The 16,922-nt window shown below is 41.3% G+C and overlaps 1 protein-coding gene and 1 long non-coding RNA gene across 2 annotated transcripts in view; one reads left to right on the top strand and one right to left on the bottom strand.

Annotated features, from left to right (window-relative positions):
* The window catches only part of PRICKLE1 (prickle planar cell polarity protein 1), a 100,431-nt gene extending 99,397 nt beyond the window's left edge, over positions 1–1,034 (bottom strand). The window contains exon 1 of the mRNA XM_067564182.1: positions 755–1,034. The gene's annotated coding sequence lies outside the window, so the exon portion shown is untranslated. The remainder of the gene's footprint in view (positions 1–754) is intronic.
* Positions 1,035–14,416: 13,382 nt separating this feature from the next.
* LOC137163656 (uncharacterized) lies at positions 14,417–16,522 on the top strand. Its single transcript, XR_010922764.1, has 2 exons — positions 14,417–14,548; positions 16,380–16,522. It is a non-coding gene; the product is annotated as an uncharacterized lncRNA (long non-coding RNA).
* Positions 16,523–16,922: the final 400 nt, after the last annotated feature.

The raw sequence follows: 16,922 nt of genomic DNA, 5'->3' as shown, positions 1-16,922 counted from the left end.
GGGAGAGAGCTTGGGGTTTTTTTTGGTTTTTTTTTTTTTTTTGCTGTTGTTGAGTTGCATGCAGGGTACACACATACATTTAATCTAATAACTACATGAATTTGGAGTGCTAGTTCAGATTCCAGTTGGGCAAATTATAACTCAGTATGGCATCAGCCCCCAAATTATTTTCTCCTTCAAGACAGTGATCTTCCAGGCTCTTCAGACAAGTTTGTCGACAATCTTTCAGACCTCTTCCCCCCACACAATAAAAACAACACCACACTAGTGCAATAACTAGTGCAATAACCAAGATCTGTTTGATTTTTCTGCGTCTGCAGGCAAAATTTAACAACTTTGTGCTGCATCCCGAGTCCCAGGTTTGCTAATAAGGAACAGATTTGGGCTGTTACTCCCTTGTTGTTCATAAAAAATACCGAAAGCTAAAAACTCACCACTTTGAAGTCAATATTTTTAATGAAACCCACTGAGGAGGCTTCTAAAGATATTAGGCTGGGGCAGCTACAAGTCACTTTCTGCGTAAGTTAGGCGACTTGCTTCTGCGCCGAACCTTTCTGGTCCTGTTAAACTAATCAAGTTTCTCAAGACATTGGTAGGTGACAAGACGCTGGGAGGCTGACATTCCACACAGCACATCCCAGCCCACCCTCCAGACTGCAAAGTGGGGGGGACCTAATGCAAACAGCCCCGCTTCGTACAAACAAAACCACCCTTAAATCCCCTGCGGGAGAGAACCAGACGGGCTGCCACTTACCCTAGTCCAGGAGAAGGACTTTGGAAACACCGCAAGGTATTCCTGGAAGGGGTGGGGAGGATCAGTCACATTTAGAGCAAGGGAGGCAAGTATCCCCAGGAGCCCGGCTTGGCTGCTCCTTGGGCGCCCCGCCCCGGAGAAGTCACTGCCAGCTGGAGAGACACATTTTTCCGCCGAGCCCCAGCAGGGAAGGATTTGCAGGGAGCGGGAGCTTGTCAGGCAGCCGCGTCAGCTCCAGGCGCCTTCAGCGTGGAAGTGACCGAGCTGCGCCGCTGATCCTCTCCTTAGTCTCTGCTGGGGGCTCAGGCGCTGCCAGCCCGGTCCAGTGACATGAGCATTCCACGGAGCCCATTGGCTGCAGCCGGCCGCATTCTCCAATCGCCGCAGGGCTAGCGGTGCCGGCAGCTCGGAAAACCCGGAGGGCCGGATTCCCTGACCGGGGCGGGGAGGGAGCAGGGACCCTTCATTCCTTGGCTTGGGCACGGGGCAGGTTCGCACGGCGGGCGGGAGCAGAACGTGCTTTCCCTGATTCGCGCTGTGCGATGGTAGTGCGCCATAAAGGGGCACAGGCCTGGGTGTGATCCGATTAAACTGATGATGATTAGTTCAGTTGAACAAGAGGAATGCTAGCTGGCATTTGAAGCTCACTGAGGCACAGCGAAAGATGTGAAGTGCAAATCTTCGCCTCCCCGCCCTCCTTATGTGTTTTATTTATGTATTTATTTAACAAATGATGCTGATGGATTTAAAGCCAGGAAAGGGAAGGAAAGACTCACAATCCCAATTTCCCTTGATCAAACGGGGTTCTGCAGCCAATTACTCTGCTCTGTGCCTCCAGCATCCACTTAGAGAGAGAAAGTTAATTAGAACTTTTTCCACTGCTCTGTACAGAGATGTGTGTGTTTGTGTGTGCATTGGGCCACAAACACATCACTAGCTATCACCTAGAACGTGACTGGTGGTAGTCGGCTGTGCAGGACTCAGAGTGTGGTACAGTTATTTTTTCATCCCCTTTTATGTGTGAAGAGGATGTTTGGAATGCTTTAAAATTCCACGTTAAGTGCTATCAACTTCAAAGCTCTATTTCATGCTGGACACTACAGACAAAACCAAAGTACAGAATGTATGACATCTCCAATAGATAACTAAATATCAGCTTTACAAAAAATGCTGTAGATTTTAAACTGGCAGTTAAGTAAATTAGCATAAATTTTAAAAACAAATGTACTTTTGTTACTAATAAAACTTCAGATATTTTAAAATCTAGTTTCATTTTCAGCATGTATGCTGTTTTATTTATGTATTTACTTCCACTTCACACAGTTTGGGCAATAAAAATTGAAGTGTCAGTTTTACATTTGTTTATAGTCAGTTTCAGTTTAAGGGTTATCCCACACCAACATTACAGGGAAATAGTTAAATTCAAACTGAAAACTGTTTTTACTGAAGTAAAAAACAACATTCTGAATTAGTTTCTTTGAATACTTGATTTTATAAATACAAATGGGATGTACAACTTGTTTTGTTTTAATATAAAACTTAAACTTGGATTCTTACATGTCTGGCAGTGTCTCCTTATTGACTTTCCAAAAATGAGGATGATTTGAAGTTAAAAATGACAATATTTCTTTCCTGATTTCAGCTACATTTGGTTTTCCAGTGTTAGGGCATGTGTGTTATCATCTGGAAGTCAATCTGGTCAAAATAAATTTAACATATCTGAAAAAAATCAAAAGGTAAAATCTCAAAGGAAAGCTATCCTAGACTAGACATTTAATATTATTAATTGTGTTAAATCTTATAAAAGAACTTATGAAGCCTAATAGGGTGTGTATATATCCATGTTTTCCTTTGCTTTTTCAATGTGTCTGGATATAGGATCATCATCATCATATTGCTCAAGTGAACAGATTCTTGTAAGTTTTCTCTAACTCTGAATATAAGCATTTGCAAATTACACGTGCATCCAAAAAGAAAATAAAGATGAGGTCTGTCTCTGCCCCTATGCACCCACCCCTAGGAACTCACAGGAGCAGATCACCAGCACTTGTTTCAACAGAATGAATATCAGCACTTCTTCCAAAATGAAAAAAAATATTGTAGTATTTTATGAAAAAATGATGAAGAAACTAAATAGATGCTTAAGGGAAATACAATATAAAAGAAGGAAGGAACCGTGGAAGAGTACTACTCAGAACTGTTTGTTCCCATTGTACTATATGTGCCTTGTGTTATGTTCCTTCATGCCATCCATTCAAGCATTTCTCTAATGCTTATCTCTGTAATATCTAGGCACATTCAGACCTGTGCTGCAGCATTGCATGACTTCCCTCACTTATTTCTTCCCACTTTGAGCTCTGATTATATAGGAAATAAGGTTGCTTGCTTTTAAATAGCAACCCTTGTTTATGGTATTTACAGTCATATATTAACAGATCTGAATCTGGGATGAACTGTTGGGCTATCTTGCTCTTAAAGATTTTATGACTAATGCACCCTTTTAAGTCAGATATCTGTTTATATTATACTCAGTAACAAATGCCTCTCATTAAGCTATAAACCTTTAGCTTCTATTTAACCCTGCGAGTAGCCTGGGTAGCTTGCAAAAATAATGCGGCTAACTCATTCTGAGGGCCTACCTGTAATGCAAAATCTATCATGTTACTTTAACAGTGTTATTACAGGGTTTGATTTTTCCTGTGTGGATAGAAACAAACAATGTCTTAGCCACATCAGGACGTGTACGCTAGCCCCGTTAAAAGGATTGAGATAGATTGCCTCCATGAGATCCAGAGAAGCTTTTCCCTGCACCCAGATATGTGTATGAGGGGAGAAATCAGGGCACACTTTGTTACATCCCCTCCACTAGGGGTAAGTGGAAAAAATGCAGCCCAGGAGTGCCATTTTAGCATGTCATTTTAGTAGTCTCTCTCTTAGAGCAGTGTTTCTCAATCTTTTTGGTACCAGGGACCGGCTTGCTGCCTTTCTAAACTGTGTCAGGAAGATCTCAGGGACTGGCTCCATCCATGGACTATCGTTGAGAAATACTGTCTTAGAGTACATCTACACTATAATAAATAAATAAGATAAACCACGGCAATCAGAGCTGAGGTCAACCGACTCGGACTAGCAGGGCTTGTACTGCAGGGTTAAAAATAGCAGTGTAGAGGTTCCTTCTTGGGATGGAGCTCAGGCTCTGAGATCCACCCCCTTTTTCACATCCCAGAGCCCCAGCGGGTATATCTATACTGCTGTTTTTAGCCCCATATTGAGCTGGGGTCTGTAGACCCAGGCTTTCAGACTTGCTGATGTAGGTTGGGTTTTTTTGTTTTGTTTTTTTTATTTTTCAGTGTTGACCTATCCCTTAATGTACCTCTCAGAATGGCTGCTATCTTTTGCATTCTCATTACTGGTCCTCCTGATGTTTTTCAGATTGTTGCACCTCTTATGCAGCCCAAGGCTTGATATTTTTTTCATGTCATCCTTTTGGAAGGAGGAGGTATAAGACGTCGTTGCATGTAAGGGAGTCCCTCGCATCAGTTTTATGCTGGTATGGTGATGTAATATATCTATATAATGAATGTCTTAAACACTTATGAAGGAAAACAACTATAAACTACATACAGGCTTCTGTGCAACTTGATTCCCCTGTGTTGCCCTGTATGGAGAGAGCTCTGTTATGTTCATCGGAACATCTAGTGTGTGAAAAATATACTGTAAATAAACATATAATTACACTATTGCCAACTGCCGTAAATTTATCATGAGGAATGTGATTTTTGGCTCTTGCTGCAGTAGCTCTTGCAAAAAACATGACATGCTCCTGGCTACATATGATTTTTGAGGTGGAGAGGGAGAGAGAGAGAGAGAGAGAGAGAGAGACTACTTTTGCCATTCTCCCCCTCCCCCGCTATCCCCTTAAGCTTATGAGAAAATGCATTGAGCAGCAAGCCAGGACACCATTATTTCTAGTTCCTGGTCTTTCACTGACTGCTGCTCATATGTTTTATTATCCTTATTTACCAAGGTCTCATATCCTAAGGAAGATTACTGTCATTCACCCACTATACAGAGATGATTAGTGAGACCTTGTGCAAGATCACTTCAGACACAAAAGGGACTGGAACCCATATCTGTAATATAACACAGTCAGCTCACAGCTGCTTTCCCAGGCTACCTTATAGAAGGGGCATGGCACATTATGTGCTTGTGTAACCTACACTAATACAGTGAGTAAGTCTGCCCAGCAAAAGCTGTGCATGTGCTAGCCAAGTTAGCTAGAATCCAGTCAGCATGGGTAACGATAGTGGTGAAGACAATAGAATGCAGGCTTCAAAGCGGGCTTGCAAGTCAAATACATACCTAGGGGCTGTGCCAGGCTTCAACTATCTACTCACTGAAGCCCACTCAGCTATTGTTACCTCCACTAGCTGGATTCAAGCTAGCTCAGTAGGCTAGCCCCCACACAGCTTTTGCTGTGTAGACATATGCAGTATGACTTTTGGTCACCTTCTCGTGGGGTGAACCATATGGAGAGGCTTCTGATTGTTACTGCCTGCATGCTTCGAAAAATAGCTCTTTAGCTCAGATGGCAATATCTTAGCTCTTACATCCAAAGAGCCTGGGTTCAGCCACCACAGATAACACAAAGAGGGGTTTTGTAACATTTGTCTGTGTTATCTTTACCCACTACACCACACTTGGCTATTGGAGCCAAGAATAGAAAACAGGAGTCTTGATGCCCAAAATCCAACCACGCTCTCACAATAGACATGGATTGTGTCACTCTCTATGGCTCATCTACAAGGAGGATACCAATATGCTCTCTACCTACCAGTTATTTCAGTAGCTAAAGTGGAAGAAGTCTGGGCTGTGAAGCTGGAGACTGTGGGTTTATGCTGATGCTGCAGGATTGGAGGGGGGAAAGGGCTGTAAGAGAAATTCATGATTTTTTTAAAATGTTGTGGTTGGAAATACTGAGAACCAGGAGGAAGGGTAGGGAGTCGTGGAGGCAAAGGGCAGCCCACAGATTGATTAGGACCCATATAGCTCTTGGGAGAGTCACATGTTCTGAGTGAGGCCCACACCAATTCGGATGGAATGATCCTCAGGATGTTTAGGGCCCATGTATCTTGGGGCATCTGTGAAAAGAACCAACCTTTCCTGTTGCATAGTGGGTCCACTTTTTCACATGACACTTCCTCTTGTAGTAGTATCATGTTGCCATTGACTCCCTACCCTGCTGCACCTGTCTTTATCTACGGGGGGAGAAACCACAGTGGGGAGTTAACATTGGCTAGAGCACAGTTGAAATCTGCTGGGCTGCCAGCAGGGCATGCTGCAAAGAATGACTGCTCCTTGGAGATGCTTCCCCAAAACCCCTATCCTGTTTATGCATCTAAGCTCTTCCGTCAGTGCCCATCACCACAGTATCTGAGCCTTGAGCCCATAGTCCATGCGCAAGGGCTCTCATGGTCTCCATAGGAAGGGGAGCAGCATACTGTGAAGTCCCCACCACTCCCACCTTTTCTATATCTTCCTCCCTACCACAGTCCACTAATTATAACCACAAAAAAATTGCAAAAATAAGAATGTGCAAGTACTGAAAACACAAAACCAAGTTCCTTAACGTGTGCACCTACATAACACGCCAAACCTTCTTAAACGTCACTGACATTACTGGGTGGATTATTCTGACTGCTGGGGGCTATTTTCAATATCCTTTCTCTTCCTGTTTCGGATGATGGTAGGAAAGTAAATTAAACTTTACAAATATTTGTAACGGGAAGATTATTTCAGTTAGCTGGGGCAGATGCAGTTTCAAGATACATCTTTATGTTCAGGCTCCTCTCTAACTGTAGGTTGTGGAAGCCTGGGCATTTAACTGACTGCCTAGGGGTGTAGGGTTTTTTGTTTTGTTTTGTTTTATTTATTATTTATTTATTTATTGTCTTTGTATTGTCTTTGCAGGGTTGGAATGGTCACAGTATATTCTCTGCTTATGCGCTTGTACACTGCAACCCTGTACTCCTCTGAGTGATCCCACTGACGTGAATAAGGACTTCTGTGAACAAAGGTTTATAATAACGTGCCTGCTGCCCATTAGGAAAGTAGATTTATGTATTCATTACGTATGTATTAAAATACTTTTGTGTATTGATTTTCAAGAAGAAGTGACAGGAAGTTTATATGAAAACTAAAATCAGTTACAAGAAACCTCCAATAACGTAACTTTTTCTTGTGTGTATCCCAGATTTGTGTGTGTTCTAGAATTAGTTTTTGTAATTTCAGTTCTCATCTTGCACACTGGGACATTAGCCTTTGAATTGCCTTTTTTTAATGTGTTCCCGGTTTAGGAGGGGAAGCATTGTGTAATGGTCAGAGCGCTGAGGCTGTGTTTACTTTTCCTGTTTCTGCCACTGACTTGCAGTGGGAAAGTCACTTAATCTGTCTGTGCCTCATTTGTATGAAGAGAATAAACTTTCCTATGGCACATGGTCTTGCGGGGCTTGGTTAATATTTGTAGAGGGACTTGAAATTCTTAGATGAAAAACTCCAGAGAAGTGCAAAGTTATTACTACTAACAATAGCATTTTGTATTTCTATTTTTGTGTTACGTGCTTCTGGCCTTTTTAGAAAATAACTTTAATCACCTTGTGTGGGTTGCCTGAGCCATGTCAAGCACAAATATTCAAACTCTGTTTCTCGTGGAATAATCTTATTTGTTTTGCTCATTTCCAACAATCTGTTTCTTGTTAGCTGGTTTAGAACAAAAACACATATATTTTGTTTTAAAAGGAAGGATTTTACAAAACCCAGTATTAACAGAAGTGTCACTTCCCCCACGCCCTTGCCATCACTTTCCCCTCCTTCTATGGCTCTGGGATAATCCCATATCATACGACTAGTATTCCAAATTAAATCTCCCCTTCTGAGTCTGATGTATTGATACCATGAAACATAAGGTACTCAACACTTCACCCTTTATCAGGGCTCCACAGTTCTTGAGTCGCTGCCTCAAAGCTCTGTTGTGGTCTATACCGGCCTCTTCAGGCCACGTCCCTCAGGGGCTTCATTTCTGCCCTTTTCTTTAGCCATTTCTCTCCCAGGGCTTCACAGACATCCTTGTATGAGGGCTTCACCCAACAGTTCTCTTAGCCCAGTCATCTGCTCTGGGTCCTGTTGACATGGACGACTTGGCTCAGATGAAGACTAAATTGCATTGTTTATCTTTCCAGACAAGTATCAGTCATGGTTAATGGACTTGCTATAATACCCTGCATACTGCACTTAGTTGTGTTAATTGCAACGACTTCAGGAGCAGCTCTGGGAACACATTCTAGAGTTCTAGTAAGAGTTCCACCTGGTGGTGAATTGCAGGTGATTGCTCCGTGCCTTCTGGGGAATCTTGTGCAAACCTAGGGGTATTCTGGGAGTAGAGGTTAAACTCCCAGAATTCCCTCTGGTTCCAGAAACAACATCCTAATACCATTGTCTCCATTGCTAGCAATTTTATAGACAAGCAAGATGGCATCCTGCTCCTTGAGTTACAATGAATGTCTCACACTCCAGTGTGCTGTCACATGATGAAATATACATTTTTATAAGGAAGAAAGGACAGATGTGCAGAGGATTCCCTCTACATTAAAATTGAGGAGACCCAGTATTTGCAACCCAGCTTCTGGAATAGACAACCACAACATAAAACTAAGTAGGAGCAAAAGTGAAACTTGCCAGTCTACTTGGAAGATGAGTGAAATGCAAAAACATCTGAAATATTTAAATGTACAAAACCTTTTCAGTTTTAACAATTTCAGATCGATAACACAATCAAGGGAATTTATTTTTCAGAATTATTCTGCTCTCAGCTCATGTTGATTTACACCAATAAAGTTAACCTAAGTTACTTTAGACTTACAGCAGTGTAAATGAGAATAAAATTTAGCCCATGAACTGTCACCTGACAGTGTCCCAGTGTTATAGGTGAATCTCAAGCTGGTTTTTTTTTTTTCAAGTTAATGAAAGATGGGATATAACTCTTGGCTCTGCCTCTCTTCCCTACACCCCTCATTTCAACTTGAAGTGAGGCAAAAAGTGGAAATTTTCCCCTTGCTCAATATCATGTCGCATCCTATGTCTGAAAGCTAAGAAAGCATCACTTCTAACGTAATCACCTACAAGTATATTATTAGACAATATGGTGGTAAAAAGGCCTGAGCCTTCTTTACACTATTTCCACTGGAGTTTCCACTCATGGAATTTCAACAATGGTGAATTGCAGCTATGATGTTAGCTAGTGAAGGATCTTGTGAGCAACATTAAGTGATCAGTAAGAAGGGAGGCTACCTCTGGCTAAACTAGTAGAAATTATGTTAAACTTGTCTCAACTGGAAGTCATCCTTTTCGCATCTTATACATTGCATTGGCCTTCAGATACCATCAAAAATGTAGAAATAGGTATTCAACCAAAACAATATTTATAGCCTTCCATCAAATCTTTTCTTCCTTTGTTATTAAATTACATTTACTTACAATTAATCTCCAAATATTAATTTAGGAAGCCAGCCTGTTTAGAAGTTAAGAATATTACTGTATCCCAAACACATGCTATTTGTCCTTTTCCATCTCCATAATGTCACAACTATGAGTCATAGCGTTGGCTTGATTAGTTTTTGTTGCTTTGCAATATAGTCTTAACATTATTTAAACATAATTCATTATTTAACCATACAGGAGATCTTAATCTTTTTACTTAAATGTAAATTACAAAGTATAATCACTAAACAAATTGATTGAATACCATTGATTATTCATCAGATAATTGTGGCAGATCATGTAATCAATTATTCATCATCTTTGGAGAAGGAGAATAGATGACATGAAGAATAAAATAAGCTGCAATTAAGATAAAATACTATTGGATTCCACACTGATCATTCCTTTTCAAATTACAATTCTTGCAATTAAATCAAATTGAAATTAAAATGTGAGGAGTCTGATTGAGGCACTGAGTAATGATTGTACAAAGAGAATAATCTACTAGGCCCTATTCTCAAATGGTGACACAGATGACATATATGCTGCCTGAAATGTTTTCTATTTTTCCCCATCCATTACTCCTATCAAATGCAAGGATGCTATTACGATTACAGACTTTAGTCTCCACTATGATTATGTGACTATGCAGCAGTATTACAAAAGGAAGAACACATTGCTAACACAATTTAAACATTTAATTTCTGTGAGGAATTTATCTTTAGCTTAATTTGTGTTACTTCATCTCAAGTGCTATCCTGAATATAGATTCAAAATGAGTGTGGATGTCCTTGCATTCACTTCCCAAATTTGGTTTTGCAAATTTGGTTGGGTTTTGGCTTTATTCATTGATTTATTATTTCCATTTATATAGGGCCTGATCCAATGTCTATTTAATCAATGAAAAGACTCCTTATGACTTCAATGGGCTTTGCATCAGGTCCATAATGTGTCTAGAAAACAGCCTCAAGGTAACAATAAAACATCAACTCAAAACATCATCCAAACCATTGTTAACTATCACAAACAAAATAACTTCCCAGTCAATCAAATCCAGATGCCCAAACAACCCTCTTTGAAAATGCCTGGGTAAAAAGATAAGCTTTGTAGAAGACCTCTGTTTAGGTCAAAAAATTTGGGCACTGTTGGATCAAAAGCGGGGAATGAGGTCCTGAGTTGAGGGCCCTCTGCTCAGAATACTCTTCCAACAAGACTCAGGAAGGCAAATGTAGACACTGGTAACTTGAATTTCCCAGCTGTTTTTGACTGCCAGGTTAAACCACAAGGAATGAGGTGGTCTTCACATTTGAAGTAAAAATGTACAGGGGATGATTTATGAAACAAATTTATCATCTTTCTGTTCATAGAATATTAGTTATTTGAAATCACTTGACAAATTTAGAGAATGAAGAGTTCTTTGTGAATAATCACTAGTCAAGCTGCATTGCTTAGTTCTTATCTAATGTTGATTGGTCAGATAAGTCACATGGTATTTTTCTGTTTGCTGATTGGATCAGCATGCTAAGACTTCCATTGCAAATATGTATGTATATGTAAAATTCACATTCCATGAATATGGAGTCAGTTGTGGATGTGACTGTGATTTAAGATGTGAAGTTCCTGAAAGGTCTTGAGGAGTCACCTCAACTACAGTGCATTGCAGCAATCCAGTCTAAAGCTGACATAAGCATGCATAACTTTGGCAAGGTTTGCATCTGACAGAAAATATACAGCTTCCTCTATAAACACACATGAAAAAAGCAATTTTCTTTGCTACTACTTCTATCTGAATATCCATTTTTTGAAAAATGGAAAGTGAGGGCAGAGGTTGCTTATTTTATCTAAGCCTTCAAAGTTCAACAAGTGAGGAAATGTCTGGATAAATGGCTCTTCATAATGATCCAAGGGTGCATGTCTAGAACCTGATGTTGTAGGCACCCAGGCACTCTGACACTCTTTCATTGCCATCAAAGGAGATGGGTGATGTAGCATGTCACCACTCCTGAAAAGTCAGGCCTTACAGGAGGTCCTGACAGAGTGCCCAAGGTCTGCAGCTGCCTGATTGGCTCACTCCCACTACTTAAGCCAGAAAGTGAGTTAGGTGGGCATTCTGAGCAACTGTGAAGACTCCCTGCTGCTTCAGTGTCAGACTCTGCTCTTGCCTACCTCTTCCATCCACATTAATCCTTGTTCCTGTTCTGCTCTGCTCCTCCCTCACCCCTTCCTTCCACCCAAGCTCCCTCCTTGCTCCTGCTCCTGCTCCATGCCTAACCCTTGCTTCTCCTATGGTTCCTGCCCATATGCCTCACTGTGACCATCTGCTACTCTTCCTGGTTCTGACCCTCCAGTTCTGACTTTGGCTCTGGCATTTGAAATCTGACCCTGGCTCTGACCTTCAGCTTTGGCTCCAGGTTCCAATTCTGGCTCTGGTATTGGGTTCCAACTCTGGATTTGGTATTGGGCAGCTGACTCTGACTCTGACTTCCACTTCTGTTCCGCCAACCTGGATGCCTGCTCTAGATCTGATTTTTGTTCTGCCCATTAGGCCATACCACCGACATCCTGGTTCCTAACATTCTTTTAAAGCTTACTAGACGCAAGACTGTCTACTAGATTGCTGCTCTACTGGACACATTTTACATTGTACTTTTTACAGAACTTCTATGTTAAGCAGGAACGAGTGAATAATTTTCAATAAATAATTTACCTGATGAATTTGGCCTCTTTTCTACTTACAGCATATCTAGAAACAGATACAAATGTCCTCATATTTATTCATTATATTATTCAAAAGTATTCAACAAATGTATTTTATACTTTTAAACTCTTTGATTTGATCATGAGCAGTTCTCTGCTGGTATTCAGTATTCCTTATTCAAACTGTGTTTTAGTTGTGGTCGCTTAGATAAATCACATGGTATTGTTTCTGTTTTCTGATTTGATAAAAGCAGTAGGCTTCTGGTGTAAAATTCAATTCCCATGAACACTTGCATACATGCCTTTGAAATCTGCTTCCTACAAAAATTTGATTTGTAAAACTAAATCACATGGAAATTCATGGAAAGTAAACACAAATGAGTAATTAGCAGACAAAGCAAAAGGCCTGTTTTTCACAGATGTTGAAAACCCACAAATCCAAAAAAGGAAAAGGCAGGTGTCCAGCATTTCAGAAAATCTGAAATTACAAAATTTGGGTGAATATTTGTGGGAATTTTTTTGTAGTGTTTTCCAAGTTCAAATATCAAGTAAGTTATAGGATAGCTAATCCAAACAATACATAATTAGACACTAATTTTATTCTCTTTTATTTTCTGAAATGTGTCAAGACAGTAATTTGTTATAACTTTGACAGCTCCATTTAGCGCCAAGACTCTAGATAGGGCCCTCTGAACTGGTTAGAAAGGACTGCTTCCAGACGGTTGTTCTTTTACATTCATCACTCTGAAAGGTACATTGTACTTGAAAAAGTTGCACAGAGCCTAACTAACTTTAATTGCCACTCTGAGATGTCAACAGTTAGGTAAGCTGAGAAAGTCACAACTTGGGAGAAAATCAGAGCAGCTTTTTAGCTAAAATACTGGGTGCTTAAAAGGAACCTTTGTCACTTCTGTAGGTGCCATTTTCTCAATCACTGCCTCACCCTTTCAGAGTTAGTACATGAAAATATAGTGAAAGAGTCTCCTGATTTGTCAGATAAATAAAATGCATCTTTCTTTGCATTAATTTATAAAATTAAACTTGATATAATAGAAACTCCTGAAAGTCAAAATGCTGGTATCAGTTAAATAGAATTCAGTCTATTAACTGAATTATGCAGTTAATCTGTTTTAAGGTTCTCTCTTGCTATAATGAGATTTTATTATACAAATAGTTTAAATTAATCATGGGAAGATACTTTAGCCAATGCTTTTAAAAAAATGTCTACTAAGTCACAGAATCAATGCACATGTCTTCAGTAAAATGTATCAGCACATTTTCCTCCTTAGTTAGAGATCAGTATTTTCCTTTGCCTGTGTTAGCTGTGCTTGTGTTTTTTTTCTTCTCTTTAACCTTGCAAGAACTTTGCTCAGAAGGTTTCTTTTCTTTCAGCTAATGGCAACATTGTCTCTTGAAATCTATCAATGGGGAGGGTGTTAGTATTAGTTAGTGCTTGTCAAATCTAAGTCAATCCACTTTAATGTCTCATCAACCACCACCTCATGATATATCAACTTCAACTCAGAGGATGGAGACAGAGAGGTGGGAAGAGAGACAGAGATTCATGATTAAGTAAAGGCATTTTCTTTTCTAATCCATTTGGTTTCAGGGCCAGGAGCCCCCTTTGACAAGGATATTGCAGATATATTACCAAGAAGGTTGGGAGTTTCATTTTTTAGGAAAATATAAACCTTTCAATGGTGATGCCTGTTCAACTGCTTCCTAGAATAGGGCCATTGTTTTGTAAACCAGAAAAATGTAGACAAATTGAAAGGAATTCAGCGAAGAGCAGCAAAAAATGCTGAGGGGCCTTTACTTCAAGGAGGAGGGAAGAGAAGAGAAGAGAAGAGAAGAGAAGAAAAGAAAAAAATTGTCATTTTTTCATAGTGTTAGTTATATGAAGGATCTTCCGGGTATTCAGCAGTCAGAAGGGAAGATGAAGAGGCCCAGTAGAGCCCTCCAAAGCAAAAATTACTTTTCAAAGACATCTCTTGTGACTTATCACAGTGAATAAAGTTAAGCCGTTGCATCTTACTTTGCAGGATTTTAATTGGTTCAGCTGGGTCCCCAACTGTGCCCGTCTCCACTTGTGTGGTGCCCCAGTGGATAGAGATTACTGGCTTAATAGCCCCAACATTAGAAACTGTCCGTTCACTACTGTGCTCAGTGCACCAATCAGCATACAGATCGTCTATCTTAACAGGAACACAGTATAAATAACATACATGGGTGGAAGTGTGATCGTGTGTCCAACCCACACAAGACCTGAGAGGGTTAATGTGGGCCACAACAGGCCAGTTAGCCTTAGATGATGCACCTGGAGGGAAGCCCAGGATTGATAAATGCTAATTGCAGACAAAGCCCAGCTGTGGGAGGAGAGCTGGGATAGTCATATAAAAGGCAGGAAGAGAGACCAGGAAGAGGTTACAGGGGGGAGTCTGCACTCACTCTCTTGGAACAGAGGGGGTGGTAAGAAGGAAATCCAGGGGGTGAATGGGAGCCTTGCCCTGAAAGAAGGTGCAACCCAGAGAAACTGCAGGGAAGAAAGTCTGAGAAGGCAGGGTAAGACAAAACTGAGGGAAACTGCAGCAAGGAGTGGGACTGTGTAGACCCTGGCTGCTGGCTATAGGGACCCTGGCCTGGAACCCAGTAGAGAGGGAGGGCCTGGGTTCCCCTACCAGTAACTGGGAAAGTAGCACAGGACCTGGAGAACTGGAAGATTGTCTGAGACAGCATCTGAACAGCTTGTCCAGTGGGACTTTGTCCCCCTGGAAGGGGGAGGGCTATATAGTGAGCTTGTTGTAGGGCTGAGTTATAGAATTCCATGAGTCACAGAGCAAGAGAGGACACAATGCAAGCAACTGAAAGCTGGGGGTGCCAGATGGGGTTAGAGCTAATTCCCTCACCTAGCCACAAGGAGGTTCACCTGTGGTGAGTGGAAACCCTTCACTGTAAGTAAGTGAGATCAGAATATAAATAGATCCAAAAGTACTGATTGTGTTTGGTACTAGTGTGGATCTGGCTATCTTAGAACAGCCAGTTTCACAAATATTGATCCATGGAAAATCAAAGGTCCTGCTCTGCCCTCAACTACTCCCACTGAGATCAATGAGGGTTGCCTTTATTACACTCAGAGCAGAATTTTGCCTACAGAATAGAATCTAATGTAAGATGTGCTATGCTATGCTGGTCACATGTAGAAATCTGCTGACCTGGCTGTCTTAGGCCCTCTTATTCAAACAGTAAAACCTGGCTTTGTGCATATGTACATTTGAGGTAGTCAATTATATGATGATCAGTGTTTAAAATAACTCTGATTAGCAAGGTAGTAAAAGAATACAATGGAAGGTCAGCAAAAGGCCCACAAATTCCAGCAGATATGTATAGAGTTAAGGTTAGACATTTTAGCTGTACTTATAGTGTGATTTTTAGATCCCTTGAGTGAAGAGAACAATATCTAACTCTTGGGGGGTGAAAAATGCACTGTTTTCATTTAGGCTCAGTCATTTCTCTCTGATATAGGCCTTGATTATGATCTCACTTATGCTGGTGTAATTCCATGGACTCTACTGATTTATATCAGAGTAGTGGACTCCTGCAAATACTAGGAACCTCAATCTCTTTAAATTACTGAGGCCAAAACTTCAGTCTTGCCTCCCACACGACTGACTCAACTAATTTGATCATGTCAGATGCGGAGACTGTGTGTAACTGATGTCTGGCTGGCTTAAACATAGCATACTTACCAAAAGTAATAAAGAAGAGTGATAATGTACATATTATGTGTGAGGGAGTGCCAGGAGACTTTGCATTCAGGAGATAAGATCTCACTTGAGACAAAACATATTGCCAGGACACGGATTACAACTTCTTATTGGTATGACTGTAGTGCCTAGAAGCCCTTGTCATGGACTAGGATCCCATTGTGCTGCTAGGTATTGTACAAAATGCACCTAACTATGGCTGCCCCAATGTAAGTGTTCGCAACTCTTGTAACTTTCTGTTAGTAAGGGATTTTGGCTCCTGCTGGAGCCAGTCTCTTCATGAGGGAAGAAGGTTCAGTCTTCACCTGGTTTTGAGCCCTGGCCAGCGGCTATGATTGGCTGCCTTTTCCACCTCCTGGGGAAGTAGTAGCCTAGCTCTGTCAGCTTCCTACAGTAGCTGGGATATCTCCTCCTCTCTTTCCCTCAGGAGCCAACAAGAAGTTTTGGGTAGGAGAGTGGGGAGAGGCAGCAGCCAATACATCGCTCATAGGAGGGGAGCTGGGGGAGGGTGCAGAAGGAGCCCAGAACTCCAAGGCAGCTCTGGACCCTGATTTCCCTCTCCACTTGTGAATAATGGGTCCACTCCTTCCTGCTCCTCCCCCTCATCTTCCCTAACCCTGCTTCACCAGGTCTTGCGAGGGGGAGAAGAGTGTCCTTGCTGAAATTGTCCATCCCCCCCACCCCTCCTTCAGCCAGGGAGAAAGGATGAAGAGCCCTAAGAACTGCTCCCCTCAGGTCCAGGAAAGGAGGGATGTGAAGAGCCTCCACAGGTGTGGCTGGGACAGAACTGATGGGGGGGGGGAAACGGATGGGGGATTGTGGGCTGGGGCAGATATAAGGTTTAGGGACACTATTTATTCATCAATGTGGGAATGAGGGACACAGACTTTACATGTCGCTGGCTGGGGGTGCATAACTATTTGATGGGCAGACATAGATTTTTAAGGCTGGGAAGAACCATTATGATATCTAGTCTGACTTCCTGTATGACATAGGCCAAAGGACCTCACCCTGTAACTTCCGCATTGAGGCACAACTTCTGTTTGAGCAAAAATGTATCTTTTAGAAATCCACTGTCTTGATTTGAAAACTTCAAGTGAAGACTAATCCACCATGTCCATAGGCAAGTGGGTCCAATGGCTCATTACCCTCCCTTTAAAACTTGTGCCTTA

Source organism: Emydura macquarii, unplaced genomic scaffold (assembly GCF_026122565.2).
Source record: "Emydura macquarii macquarii isolate MOO-44397 ecotype Brisbane River unplaced genomic scaffold, CSIRO-AGI_Emac_v2 contig_2636, whole genome shotgun sequence".
Lineage (NCBI taxonomy): Eukaryota > Metazoa > Chordata > Testudines > Chelidae > Emydura > Emydura macquarii.
The sequence above is the reverse complement of the archived record's forward strand: the minus strand, read 5'-3'. Positions and strand labels throughout refer to the sequence as shown.